Here is a 13880-nt window from a genome sequence, read left to right as displayed (position 1 = left end):
CCAATTTTTAAGGGCTTTACATTGCAAATATCTAGGCTTTTTTTTTTTTTAAATAGAGGTAACTTAGAATATGGCTCCTTTAGTTACTGTTAATGTGCAGTTGAAGTCAGAATTATTAGCCCTCCTGTATATTTTTCCCAATTTCTGTTTAATGAAATGAAGCTTCTCATTTATAAACATAATAGTTTTAATAACTCATTTCTAATTAATGATTTTGTTTATCTTTGCCATGATGACAGTACAAAATATTGACTAGATGTTTGTCAAGATGCTAGGAAACTAGTATACTTCATTTTAAAGTGACATTCATAGGCTTAACTAGGTTAATTAAGTTAACTAAGCGAGTTGGAGTAATTAGGCAAGTCATTGTATAACGATGGTTATGTAGACAGTCAAAAAATGCTTAATGGGGCTAATAATATTGACCTTAAAAAGGGTTTTAAAAAAATTTTAAACTGCTTTTATTCTAGCCAAAATAAAACAAATAAGACTTTCTCCAGAAGAAAAAATATAATAGGAAATACTGTGAAAACTCTCTTTTGCTGTGTTCACACCAGACACTGCATGCACAAATTGAGTATTCTTGTGTAAATAGACGCATGAACATTTTGAGTTTACTCGCTTCATTCGTGCATTAAATTAGCTTCATTCGTACATCAAATTCACTTCACAATAAATGCGGATTCGCATCATGGGCGGGGATTCTGTCCACCCGGTGACTCTAGTTTCATTGCTAAATGGCTAGCATGTTTTTTTTATCGAGAGAGTAGTTGTGCTTTATGTGCTTTAGGAAGGGTGAAAAACTATGAATATTTGTTTGGCGCCGTGTCTGAGTCCACTAGATCCTTTCAGAGGTGCACCCAGCTCTGTGAGTTCAACTCTTCCAGAAACTATACCTGGATGATGGAGGATTTTAGCAGTGCTTCCGACTGAGCCAAGCCCAGTTTGATGAACTGTTATCTGGTGTCGGCTAGGCATGGGCTGGTATAGATTCTGACAGTATGATAACCTTCAATAAAAATTTCACGCTATCACAGTATTGAGATTATTGCTCCACAATAAGTTATTTTTTAAATGTCTGGGTAAAAAAACAACAACTTTTGTTCTCCCGTTGAACACAATATATTTTATTTTAAGAAACATTTAAAATATTTTGGACCAGTAGCTTTTGATGTAGAAGTTCCTTATCTGCTGGAGATACTGTTGCACTTATAAGCTAAATAATATAATAGTTGTGAAAAACAACAACAAAAACTTACATATACACTACGGTATAACAGAAAACTGGCAAGAGAATTTGCCTTCAGGAGACCAACAACAGGCGCTATGTCATAATCACGCTACTACAAGATACGCGATACGTGCGTTAAACGCGCAAAACACTCAACTAGCATTGCTTCATTTATTCGAATTGCGCCACAGGATGTCTATTCGCATCTTTGTATTGACTTAACATGTCAATCACTCGTGCTGCACGCTTCATCTGCATCTGGTGTGAACGCACCATTAAACATAATAATAAAATAATAAGAATAATTCTGACTTCAACTGTGTTTCTAACATGAACAATGAGCATTACATTTATTAGAGTATATATATTCTGTATATATTCATATTTATGATTAATAAAATCTCTGTGAGTGTTGTTTATCATTAGTTCATGACAAACAACATTCATTCATTCATTTTCCTTCGACTTAGATTCTATTTCAGAGGTCGCCACAGCGGAATGAACCGACAACTATTCTATGATATGTTTTGCCCAGTGGATGCCCTTTCAGCCCTAACTCAGTACTGGGAAACACACACTCATTCACACACACACACTCATACACTACGGCCAATTTAGTTTATTCAATTCACCTATAGCGCATGTGTTTGGACTGTGGGGGAAACCGGAGCACCTGGAGGAAACTCGCATCAACACGGGGAGAACATGCAAACTCCACACAGAAATGCCAACTGGCCCAGCCGGGACTCAAACCAGTGACCTTTTTGCTGTGAGGCGATAGTGCTGACCACTGAGCCACCGTTCTGCCCCATACAAACTGCAATCATATTTAATTTTGATTATAATACTGAACATGATGCAGTGATTGATCCTATCGAGCCATCGTCAATATTCAAGACTGATTCACTCATCTCCCACCAAAAAATAATTTGACCATGTTTATCCATCTGTTTCTCTCTCCGCTCCACTTAAATGATGGGAAAAAAGTGCAAATCCGATGACACGTCCTCCATCACTCTCTCCTTAGTGTCACTGATGGGATTTTTCCACACACACACACACAAGTTTGTCAGATTGCGTTTAGAGCGAGGCGGGAATATAAGATGTGACAGCGATACGGCGGCCGGCGGTTGTCTGGAATGTGGCAGAATTTTAGAAAGTGACAAGAAAGTAACAGCGAGAGACTTCTGGAATACGGCAGGTCATAGGAACCCTATAGTACAGTACGAACATAAGGAATCTGACAGAGTTTTGGAAGAACATTCTGGAATGAGACGGAGAAAGAGCAATAGAAAATGAAACGTAGACAGAACTTTTTTTAATCACGTTAGGGAATAAAATCAGAGTGTTGAGAAATGAGGTGTTGAAAACCTATTATGAGTGTGTATGGGAATGGGGGTTTGCAGACGGAGTCATCTCTTGCAGTTGGACACTTTATTAGGTACATCTTGCTAGAATCAGGTGCGTTAATTCAAGAAGGTATAGCGGTCTGACATTTTGGTCCATGTTTACAAAATGGACCCTTTTCCCCTCATGTTTTTAAAAAGCGTGTTAAGACGTACCTTTTTAAAATTGTATACAAATATAATGGTATGTGTGTTTTATGTGTTGAAGTCAGAATTATTAGAACGCCTGTTAGTGTTGCACGATATACCGATACCAAAAATGTATCGCGATACCCCGGCTCTCAAAATGATTCGATTCTGCATTTATTTAGTACCGGTACTTTTGAGTGACAGCAAAAATGAGAATGATGGCAAGTCATTGTACAACAGTTGTCTGTTCTGTAGACAATCTAAAAAATATATAGCTTAAGGGGGCTGATAAAATGGTTTAAAAAAATTAAAAACTGCTTTTATTCTAACCGAAATAAAACAACTAAGACTTTCTCCAGAAGAAAAAATATTATAGGAAATACTGTGAAAAATTCCTTGCTCTGTGAAACATAATTTGGGCTACATAATGTTGCTTCTCTCTGTCTGCCTGTCTGTTGCCAAACACAGAGCAGGGGAGCTCTTGGCTCCGCCCCCTTGTTACGTTGGGCGGGATTTTGAAACTAATTTTCATGTGAAGCAACACACCCCTAAAACATCGAGCTGTGGACACGCCCCCAAAATAACACTTCTGAACACATTATAATAAACAAATCTGAACTGTGTTTTGAACTGAACCCAAACTTTCACACTCAGAAGAACCATAATATTAATATTAAATTAAAAAAAGGGGTAAACTATGTGTCATTTAAAGTCCTGTGCTATACAGTTACATACAGAATAATCTCTGTTTGTTGCACAGAAAACGCTGTGATGTCTACTGTACAGTAGATATGTTGCTGTACCGATTTGTCAAAGCACACACACACACAGTTGTTGGCCTGAGGGCCGGCGTGTGCTGGCTTCAGATGTGCTGTGTGTTTGGCGTGTGCTGTGGTTTTATTTGAGTAGTAGATCACAGTTGCGTCATAGTTGCATGCGTGAGAATGGCTGCATCTCTATCTGAAGGTCTGTTTGTGATCAGGGTTTGATCTATGATGGGGTTTTTAGAAGGAGAAGTGTGTGTGTGTGTGTGTGTGTGTGTGTGTGTGTGTGTGTGTGTGTTATCTCTCTGTGTGAGTAAACTGATCTGATGCATGTTTATGGCTCATTTTGAACAGAAAAACATTGTCCAGATGAACGCTTTTCTTTTATTACACGTTTATAGCTCAGAAGTCAGAATGGCTCGCAGTTAAATATGGATATTTTGGCAAATCTGCTTTCGTTAAATCTCCTTTCAGCACTTTGCAGTTCTTTTTTCATTGGTAAACTGCATTCAAGTAAATAATTCTAAAATATTTGTTAATTTTAGTTCATGTAAATGTATTAATAAATTAATAAAGATATGATATGTGATGCTTTGTGATGTTTTCAGTGTGTAATTTACGGTTTTTGTGCATGTATAAGATTCTTTGTAATAGAGAGCAACTTTAGACCTGCCTGAAACTCATCAATCCAAGTCCAGATGTTACTAAAAATATAACAGTGTGGCATACTGACATATAACCGTGGCATACTCATAGAAAATGTGAGACTTCTGTCAATTGTTGCTGTGTGTTCACAAAAGTTTTACCTTCTGATCGGTCTGCTTGATCATCCCCATTTGTCTTGAGCTGATGCTGTGAAATCAACACCATTATTAATTGTTAATGTTTACAGTTGAATTAGAAGATCAGAAATAGATTATGATGGTTAGATGTGTTTCATTTCTGGCAGATACTTGATGCATTTGGCCAATCACAAAGCACTGGGCCAACTGGCCAATCAGAACACTCTGTTTTTCTGAGGGAGGGGCTTTATGGAAACTGAAACTTGATCAGAATGAATAGGAGTGATGCAATAATGTACAGGTTGTGTTTTGTTTTGTTTTGTTGTTTTTAGTTTTTTTATATTTAGTTTTGTTTTATTTAGTTTTGTTTTGTTTGGTTTTGCGTTTTTGTTTTATTTTTTTGTTTTGTTTTATTTTGCTTTTATTTATTTATTTTTTGTTATTTTGTTTTGTATATTTTTTTTATTTTGCTTTTATTCATTTATTTATTTTTCGTTATTTTGTGTTTTGCTTTTTTGCTGTGTTTTGTTTTTTGTTTTGTATCGTTTTGCTTTTATTTTCACTTTTTGTTGTGTTTTGTTTTTTGTTGTGTTAATTTTTCTGTTTTGCTTTTTATTTTTGTTTTGCTTTTTATTTTTGTTTTGCTTTTTTTGTATTGTTTTGTTTAGTTGTTTTATTTTTTGTTTTGTCTTATTTTTATTTTTTATTTTATGTGGTTTTTGGTTTTGTTTTATTTAGTTTTGTTTGTTTTGTTTTGTTTTGCTTTCATTTTTTGTTTTGTTTTATTTTGCTTTTATTGTTATTTAATTATTATTTTTTTCCTCTGTATTTTTTGTTTTGTTAGTTTTTGCTTTTTTGTTTTCTTTTGTTTTGCTTTGCTTTTATTATTTTTTTTGTTTTGCTTTTATTTTATTTTTGTTTTGCTTTGCTTTTTTGTTTTGTTTTTGTTGTTAATTGTTTGTTTTGCTTTTATTTTATTTTTGTTTTGTTTTGCTTTTTTGTTTTGTTTTTGTTGTTAATTGTTTGTTTTGCTTTTATTTTATTTTTGTTTTGCTTTGCTTTTTTGTTTTGTTTTGTTGTTAATTTTTTGTTTTGCTTTAATTTTGTTTTGTTTTGTTTTTCAGTTTTTTGTTGTTTTGTTTTTGCTTTATTTTATGTCAATTTTGTTTTGTTTTGTGTGTGTTTTGTTTTTATTTTGTTTTGTTTGGTTTTGCTTTTATTTTTTGTTTCAGTTTTTTGTTTAGTTTTTTGTTTTATTTTGCTTTGATTTTTGTTTTCTTCTGTGTTTTGATTTGTTTTGTTTGAACATTAAAGTATGTTAACTTGCTCTGGTAGTACATCTAATCAATAAAATAATGACCTTAAATGGCATCATCTGACGTTTTAAAATAAATGACCACGTTTAATAGACCTGGGATATCAATAAATTACAAAAAAATAAATTGTTTATTATGAGATATTTTCTGGGAATGCATTAACTAATGTAAACCATTGGGGCCTATTGTAAAGTGTTGCCTATTTTTCCTAAAGTTTAGACAAAAAGATGCATATGAGAATAGCTTTATTTTTATTTTTTGGAGAAGAATCTGAGAACGCAAAAACCACCTGCTGATTTCTGGGTTTGAACTTCAGTGCTGTTTGGGAGCAGCGATGGAGGCATTAAAGAGATCTCGCTTGTGATCAAATGCACGCTGCAGATGTGTGTGTGTTGTCAGTTGGTTTAGCTCTTTAACAGTCTCTGGCTCTACACATGTCAGTTTTCAAAGCCGTATGTTGTTTATGACCAAAATTTTCCTGCTTGGATGACCAAAAAAGTGGGAAAATCTTTTCACACCCAGCACACGCACACACACACACAGAGAGAGAGAGTTGGTTTTGAGATGACTCCATGCTGCTGGTTTGGCTTTTCTGTACTCAAGAGCAGATGATACTGTTTATTACAATAACTGATGTCTGATGAAAACTGTGCCGTTTTTTGTTTTGTTCTGTGTGTCTGTGCCAGTACACTCACAGAGAGTTTAGCAGCGCATTGGAGAAAATGCAGATTTTTGTCACTGTGACTTTGTTGATGTTTCACTCCATTAAAAAGACAGCATGACCTTGCATTGCAAAGAAATATTTTCTTAACCCAGGGTGTCTGCAGACTCTTAAAGTATTAAAAAGTCTTAAATGCTATTTCACAGGGTATTCAATTTTGGAGTGTACAATGTTCAGTTGTATGCTAAAGTCTGCCTAAAATTAATCTGTGAATATTGAGCTGCTGTGTAGTTTATGAAATCAATAAAATGCTGCTAGATTTGACATCGCTGCTATGTTTACTGCAGTAACCAAGGCAACAATTTCTGTAGTTCTGTAGGTGCAACTTGTTGAACTAGAATTTTTATTCAGTATATGAGTGATGTTTTAGTTTAGGATTAGTTTCTGACAAGTGGTATAAATACACTGTAAGTTAAAATGTCGCCAGTGTTACTAGTTTGAAAGCTAATGTGAGGTGACGTCTTGATACTAGTAAGCTATTTTTTTATACTGGTCTTGCTGGTTTCAATGCTGGTCCCACCAATTCTCAATGCTGGTTTTACTGGTCTCAATACTGGTTTTGCTGGTCTTGTTGGTCTCAAAGCTGGTCATGTGGCTCTAAATTCTGGTCTTGTTGGTTTAAATGCTGGTCTTGCTGGTCCTAATGCTGGTCTTACTGGTCTCAATGTTGGTTTTGCTGGTCTCAATGCTGATCTAGCTGGTCTTCTTGGTCTCAGTGCTGGTCTTGCTGATCTCAATGCTGGTCTTACTGGTCTCAATGTTGGTTTTGCTGGTCTCAATGCTGATCTAGCTGGTCTTCTTGGTCTCAGTGCTGGTCTTGCTGATCTCAATACTGGTCTTATGACTCTGAATGCTGGTCTTGCTGGTCTTGTTGGTCTCAATGCTGGTCATGTAGCTCTAAATGCTGGTCTTGTAGTTCCTAATGCTGGTCTTACTGATCTCAATGTTGGTTTTGCTGGTCTCAAGGCTGATCTAGCTTGTCTTCTTGGTCTCAGAGCTGGTTTTGCTGATCTCAATGCTGGTCTTGTGACTCTGAATGCTGATATTGGCTGGTCTTAATGCTGGTTTTGTTGCTTTCAATGCTGGTTTTGCTGGTCTTGTTGGTCTCAGTGCTGGTCTTGCTGATCTCAGTGCTGGCCTTGTGTCTCTAAATGCTAGTCTTAATGCAGGTCTTAGTGGTCTCAATGTTCATCTTGTGGGTCTAAATACTGGTCTTGCTGGTCTCAATGTTGGTCTTGTGTGTCTAAATGCTGGTCATGCCTGTCTCAATGCTGGTTTTGCTGGTCTTGTTGGTCTCAATGCTGGTCTTGTGGCTCTAAATGCTGGTCTTGCTGGTCCTAATGCTGGTTTTGCTGGTCTCACTGCTGGTCGTATGGCTCTAAATGCTGGTCTTAATGCTGGTCTTGTTGGTCTAAATGCTGGTCTTGCTGGTCTCATTGCTGGTCTTGTGGTCTTAATGCTAGTTTTGGTCATCCCAATGCTGGTCTTGCTGGTTTCAATGCTGTTTTTCAGCAGGGAAGAGTCTTAAAAAAGGTCTTGAAAGGTATTGAATTTGACTCTTTGACTCCTGTAAATATCCTGTAATCAGTATTGTTGACTTATTGCATGTTTCTGACTGACCAAGCACTGTGTGCTCTCAGTAATAATGGGATTAGAGAGACCAGAAAATTAAATCACCTGTTTCAGACACTGAGGAAAGAGGTGATTCTGCTTTACTGTATAAATTAGATTTGTTGAAGAGACCTTGAATTGACCTACAATAAACCTCTTGTAGGGGAAAAATGACCCTAATTGGGCTTTATAAGTCATTGGGGTTCTCAAAGAAATAGATTTAGATTCGGGAATGTTTATTTGTATTGGGGAAACACCTCAGCAGTATATTTAGTTTCTTAATACATATTCCTGATCTCACTGTGATGTGTTCAGCAAAGGGAATCAAATTGTCCTGTTAATTTTTAATCTGAATGATTATCCTTTTTTGGTAAAAGCTTCCACAATGGTGTTGTTCTGACTTGAGTTCGACATTGGAAAACTCAGTCCAAACAGTTCTGGTTGGATAAATTAAAGCCCTGTCTTACAATTCTTCTGGTCCAATGTTCTGTTTACCTTAGAAATATGTCACGTTACTGAAGGAAAATGGATTGTGAACATGGTTTCATGTTGACATAGAGGCCCGATTACAATTAGTACAGGTTTTGTTTTATTCTTTGCCTTTTATTTTTAGTCATACGCACACACGCACCCCCCCCCCCCCCCACACACACACACACACACACACACACACACACACACACACACGCACACACACACGGTATTTTGGGGTGCAGCTGTGATGATGATGTCATCCTTTACTGCCACTATTCTGATTGGTAGTCTTTATTGGAAGCAGGACAGTTTGATTTGTGTGCAAAAACACACACAGACTGTAATGACATTTGATGTTATGATCTGACTAAGGTTGTCCATTCTTTCTTTCTTTCTTTCTTTCTTTTTTTGTATGTTTGTTTTTGTTGGTTTCAATGCTGGTCTTGCTAGTCTCAATGTTGGTCTTGCTGGTTTCAAAGCTGGTCTTGCTGGTGTTGGTGGTTTCAATGATGGTCTTACTGGTCTCAATGTTGGTCTTGCTGGTTTCAATGCTGGTCTGGCAGGTCGCAATGCTGCTTTTGCTGGTTTCAATGATGGTCTTGTTGGTGTTGGGGGTTTCAATGATGGTCTTGCTGGTCTCAATGTTGATATTGCTAGTCTAAATGTTAGTCTTGCTGGTTTCAATGCTGGTCTTGCTGGCCTCAATGCTGGTCTTGCTGGTTTCAATGCTGGTCTTGCTAGTCTCAATGTTGGTTTTGCTGGTTTCAAAGCTGGTCTTGCTGGTGTCAATGCTGCTTTTGCTGGTTTCAATGCTGGTCTTGTTGGTTTTGCTGGTTTCAATGTTGATCTTGCTAGTCTAAATGTTGTTCTTGCTAGTCTAAATGTTGTTGCTGGTCTCAATGTTGATCTTGCTAGTCTCAATGCTGGTTTTGCTGGTTTCAATGATGGTCTTGCTGGTCTCAATGTTGATCTTGCTAGTCTAAATGTTGGTCTTGCTGGTTTCAATGCTGGTCTTACTAGTCTCAATGTTGGTCTTGCTCTTTTCAAAGCTGGTCTTGCTGGTGTCAATGCTGCTTTTGCTGGTTTCAATGCTGGTCTAAATGTTGGTTTTGCTGGTTTCAATGTTGATCTTGCTAGTCTCAATGTTGGTCTTGCTGGTTTCAATGCTGGTTTTAATGCTGGTTTTGCTGGTTTCGATGATGGTCTTGCTGGTCTCAATGTTGTTCTTGCTAGTCTCAAGACTGGTCTTGCTTGTTTCAATGCTGATTTTGCTGGTTTTAATTCTGATCTTGCAGGTCTCAATGCTAGTCTTGCTAGTTCTTTCTTTCTTTCTTTCTTTCTTTCTTTCTTTCTTTCTTTCTTTCTTTCTTTCTTTCTTTCTTTCTTTCTTTCTTTCTTTCTTTCTTTCTTTCTTTCTTTCTTTCTTTCTTTCATAAGCCACCTGCATGTTTCTCTGTCCCCGCTGACCAGTTTGAAGCGTGTTCCCCAGTTAAACGCCAGCATATGACTAGTCCCAGTCTCCATAACCTCTCTCTTTCGTGGGCTTGTGTATTCCTTCACTCTTGGCTTGTCATTTGTCTTTCCAGTCTTTGAAGACAGCACAGGCTGCTAATAAAAGACAGGTCTCCACCACAACAAAGGGCTCTGTGCCCAGACTGAATAAACTATTTACCCCTCCTTCTCTTTCTCTATTTTTTCACCCCCTCTTTTTCTCTCTCCTCCCCTACTTTCTCTCTCTCTCTCTTTCTCTTTCTTGGCTTCAGAAGAAATATGTGCACTTGCTATGTTTTTTCCATGTGATCACAGAATGCTCTGGAATAGATTAGTGGAGAAGAAGGGAGGGAGCGAGTGGAGAAATGAGAAAGAGAGAGACGGTAATGAGGGAGCAGGTAACCGAGGTAACATCAATCTCCAGGGGGATCAGGTGATGCAGGAGGCGGAGTTATGCGTACAAACAAACATGAACTAGAGTATGCGTAAGCATAGTTGTGTCCAAGCAAATAACCAGCTCAGCATTATTATCTTTAATGAAACAGTTTTCTCAGTAACTGGAATAATGAGGATATAAAATTAAAAACACTCACTGGCCACTTTATTAGGTACACCCATCCAACTGCTTGTTAACGCAAATTTGTAATCAGCCAATCACATGGCAGCAGCTCAATGCATTTAGGCATGTAGGCATGGTCAAGACGATCTGCTGCAGTTCAAACCGAGAATCAGGATGGGGAAGAACGGTGATTTAAGTGACTTTAAACGTGGCATGGTTGTTGGTGCCAGACAGGCTGGTCTGAGTATTTCTGAGCCAGCTGAGAGAAAGGCAACAGTAACTCAAATAAGCATTCGTTATAACCGAGGTCTGCAGAAGAGCATCTCTGAATGCACAACCTTGAGGCAGATGGGCTACAGCAGCAGAAGACCACACCGAGTGCCACTCCTGTCAGCTAAGAACAGGAAACTGAGGCTACAATTCACACAGGCTCACCAAACTGGATAATAGAAGATTGGAGAAAACATTGCCTGGTCTGATGAGTCTGCGACATTCGGATGGTCGGGTCAGAATTTGACATCAACACTATGGATCTGTCCTGCCTTGTATCATTAGATCAGGCCGCTGGTGGTGGTGTAATGGTTTGGGGAATATTTTCTTGGCACACTTTGGGTCCATTAGTACCAATTGAGCATCTTGTCAACGTCACAGCCTACCTGAGCAATGTTTCCCCTACCATAGTATTTGGGGGCGCCCCACCCTCCCAACGGCTTTCCTCGCCCCCCTTGGAGTCAAGTTAATTGTATTGTATATGAAGCACCAGATCACAACTTCTTTTAATAAATAAGCTAAACAGCAGTATGTAATATCTTATTTACACAACGCATGTGTTTTCGGTCTTTACATGGTCGCGCGATTACAAATTTCTGCTCTCTTAATCCCGCATGGTGGAGTTCACACAGACACTCTCTTCTATATGAGAATGAAAGTGCGCTTGCCACATCTGACAGGACCAAAGACACACGTGGGCTCCCGTGTGGGGGCCTGAGTGATCGATGCGTGAGAGTCACAGCAGTTAAAATATATACAGATGCGGTACGACCTGTTTACAGTTTATTTGGCGCATGATTTTCTCTTTGTTGCAAGTGCAGCCATTGTATTTCCAGTGTTTCGCGCTGCTGTGACACAAGCAGAGCGTTCACCACAGCTAGCGTCTCATCCAATGCGCACTGACCTCTCCCTAAAGCTCTGCGAGTCTTCCACAAGTTTATACTGGCTCAGTGATCCCCCAAAATGAGTTAAAATATCCGGAAATCATGGCGATGAGAGTGAATGAGCAAGAGAACAGATCGCGAGAGGCATCTAAACATTACATTTGTTAGGTTAAATGAACAGAGCAGTAAATATATCGCGAGTGCAAATCCTTCTCTCTCTCTCTCCCTCTCTCATTGAGGGATCTGCTGTCAAAATATTTGTATGGTCTTGCATGTATTTAGGCCTTTTTACGTATAACAACTGAAAGTTCTGTGTTTTTGACAATATTGCAAGTTCACTAAAAGCTGGCTGGAATTATTAGATAAATAAAACTTTATTTATTTTTTAACATGCATACTTAATTATAGACCTTCTTGTGATATACTTATTGCAATAAACAGTAGTTTATAGGCCTTTTTTCTTTTAGTAAAGGTGTATTAGATTTATCGGTGTGCATTTTATCTTCTTATGCATCAAATATGAGCTCCAAATTTGTTCTTGATTGAGACATGTTGAATTCGTCTTTCATCATTTGTAATGTTTCCAAATTGTATTGTAATTTTTCATAATTTTGATATCTGAGTAATATTATTTTCTGAGGTGAATCCTCAGGAGACTCCTGCTAAATAAGGAACGAAGCTGAAGTCAAATGAATGAATGGATGAATTATTTTCTTCAAAGCTGCTTCTGGCCATGACACGTTCACACCTAAATTGTTATAAGAGACGTGTTTAAGGTATTATATGCAGCATCCTTAATTTGTTCTCTTTGGTAAGGCAAGATTTTCTCTCAGGGTTCATACTTGGAGGGAAAATGTGCTCAATGCATTATGAAGCTTAAAGCATTAGAATCAGTGCTTAGTATCGGCCGATCATCATGACAAGAAATCAGTCCTTAATATCAGCTGCAAAAATCCTGATTGGAGCATCCCTAGCTTTGACCCAACTTGGCTGTCAGAGCAGCCATTCTCCCCCTGACTGGACAAGACTGATCTTAGTAAGTAAATACACCCTTAGGAAAAAGATGTATACTTTAAGTAAAGGTCAGTATAAAACTAAACTTTATTTAGTAAGCATATTAATATCAATGTACTAGTAGTGTACTTGAAATGTTCTTCCAGAAGCCAATAAAGATACACTGCAGTGACAAAAGCTACACACTTTGTGGATAAAAAAGATATAAAAATAAGTTTATTTCTAGCTTGTACGGTTGTACAGTTCAAACAATTGTTCAGTTATTTACTACTGTTATAAAAAGGAACAAATTAACACCATGACTCCTTGAGTCGGTGTCAGTCTGAATAGCCGCGCTGGGCTGCACCCCAAGCCCCCCCAACCCTGCCCCCCCAAAAAAAACTTTAAATCTAGGGGAAACACTGCTGAGTATTGTTGCTGACCATGTCCGTCTCCTAATGATCACAGTGTCTCCATCTTCTGATGGCTACTTCCAGCAGGAGAACTCGCCATTACATAAAGCTTGAATCATCTCAGACCGGTTTCTTGAACATGACAATGAGTTCACTGTACTCAAATGGCCTCCACAGTCACCAGATTTCAATCGACTAGGGCACCCTTGGGATGTAGTTGAACGGGAGATTCTCATTATGGATGTGCAGCCGACAAATCTGCAGCAATTGTGTGATGCTATCATGTCAATATGGAGCAAAATCTCTGAGGAATATTTTCAGTACCTTGTTGAATCTATGTCACGAAGGATTAAGGTAGTTCTGAAGGCAAAGGGGGGTCCAACCTGGTACTATTAAGGTGTACCTAATAAAGTAATGTAAATATAATGTATATTTACACAAATTGTATGTAAGCACATTAAGTCAAGTTAGTATACTTAAATACCAGCTCTTTTTTACTTAAAACTAAAAACATTACAAACCTTTAATATATACATACACTCTCTAATCAGCCAATCACATGGTAGCAAATAAATGTGTTGTGCCATGTATGCGCCAAGGTGATTTGCTGGAGTTCAAAAAAGCATCAAAATTGGGAGGAAAGGTAATAAATATGATTGAACTTTTGAACTCAGGTAGAGAAATTGTCCAAAAAAGAGGAAAAAGTCCAGCCAGAGTGAAGAGGGTTTTTTTTGTGGAGAAAATGCTTTGTTAATGCCAGAGATCAGCTGATAGAAAGGCAACGGTAAATCAAATAAACACGAGTTACAACCAAGGTCTGCAAATGAACATGAACC

Source organism: Danio aesculapii, chromosome 14 (assembly GCF_903798145.1).
Source record: "Danio aesculapii chromosome 14, fDanAes4.1, whole genome shotgun sequence".
In the NCBI taxonomy this organism is placed as follows: domain Eukaryota; kingdom Metazoa; phylum Chordata; class Actinopteri; order Cypriniformes; family Danionidae; genus Danio; species Danio aesculapii.
Note: the sequence above shows the minus strand (reverse complement) of the source record.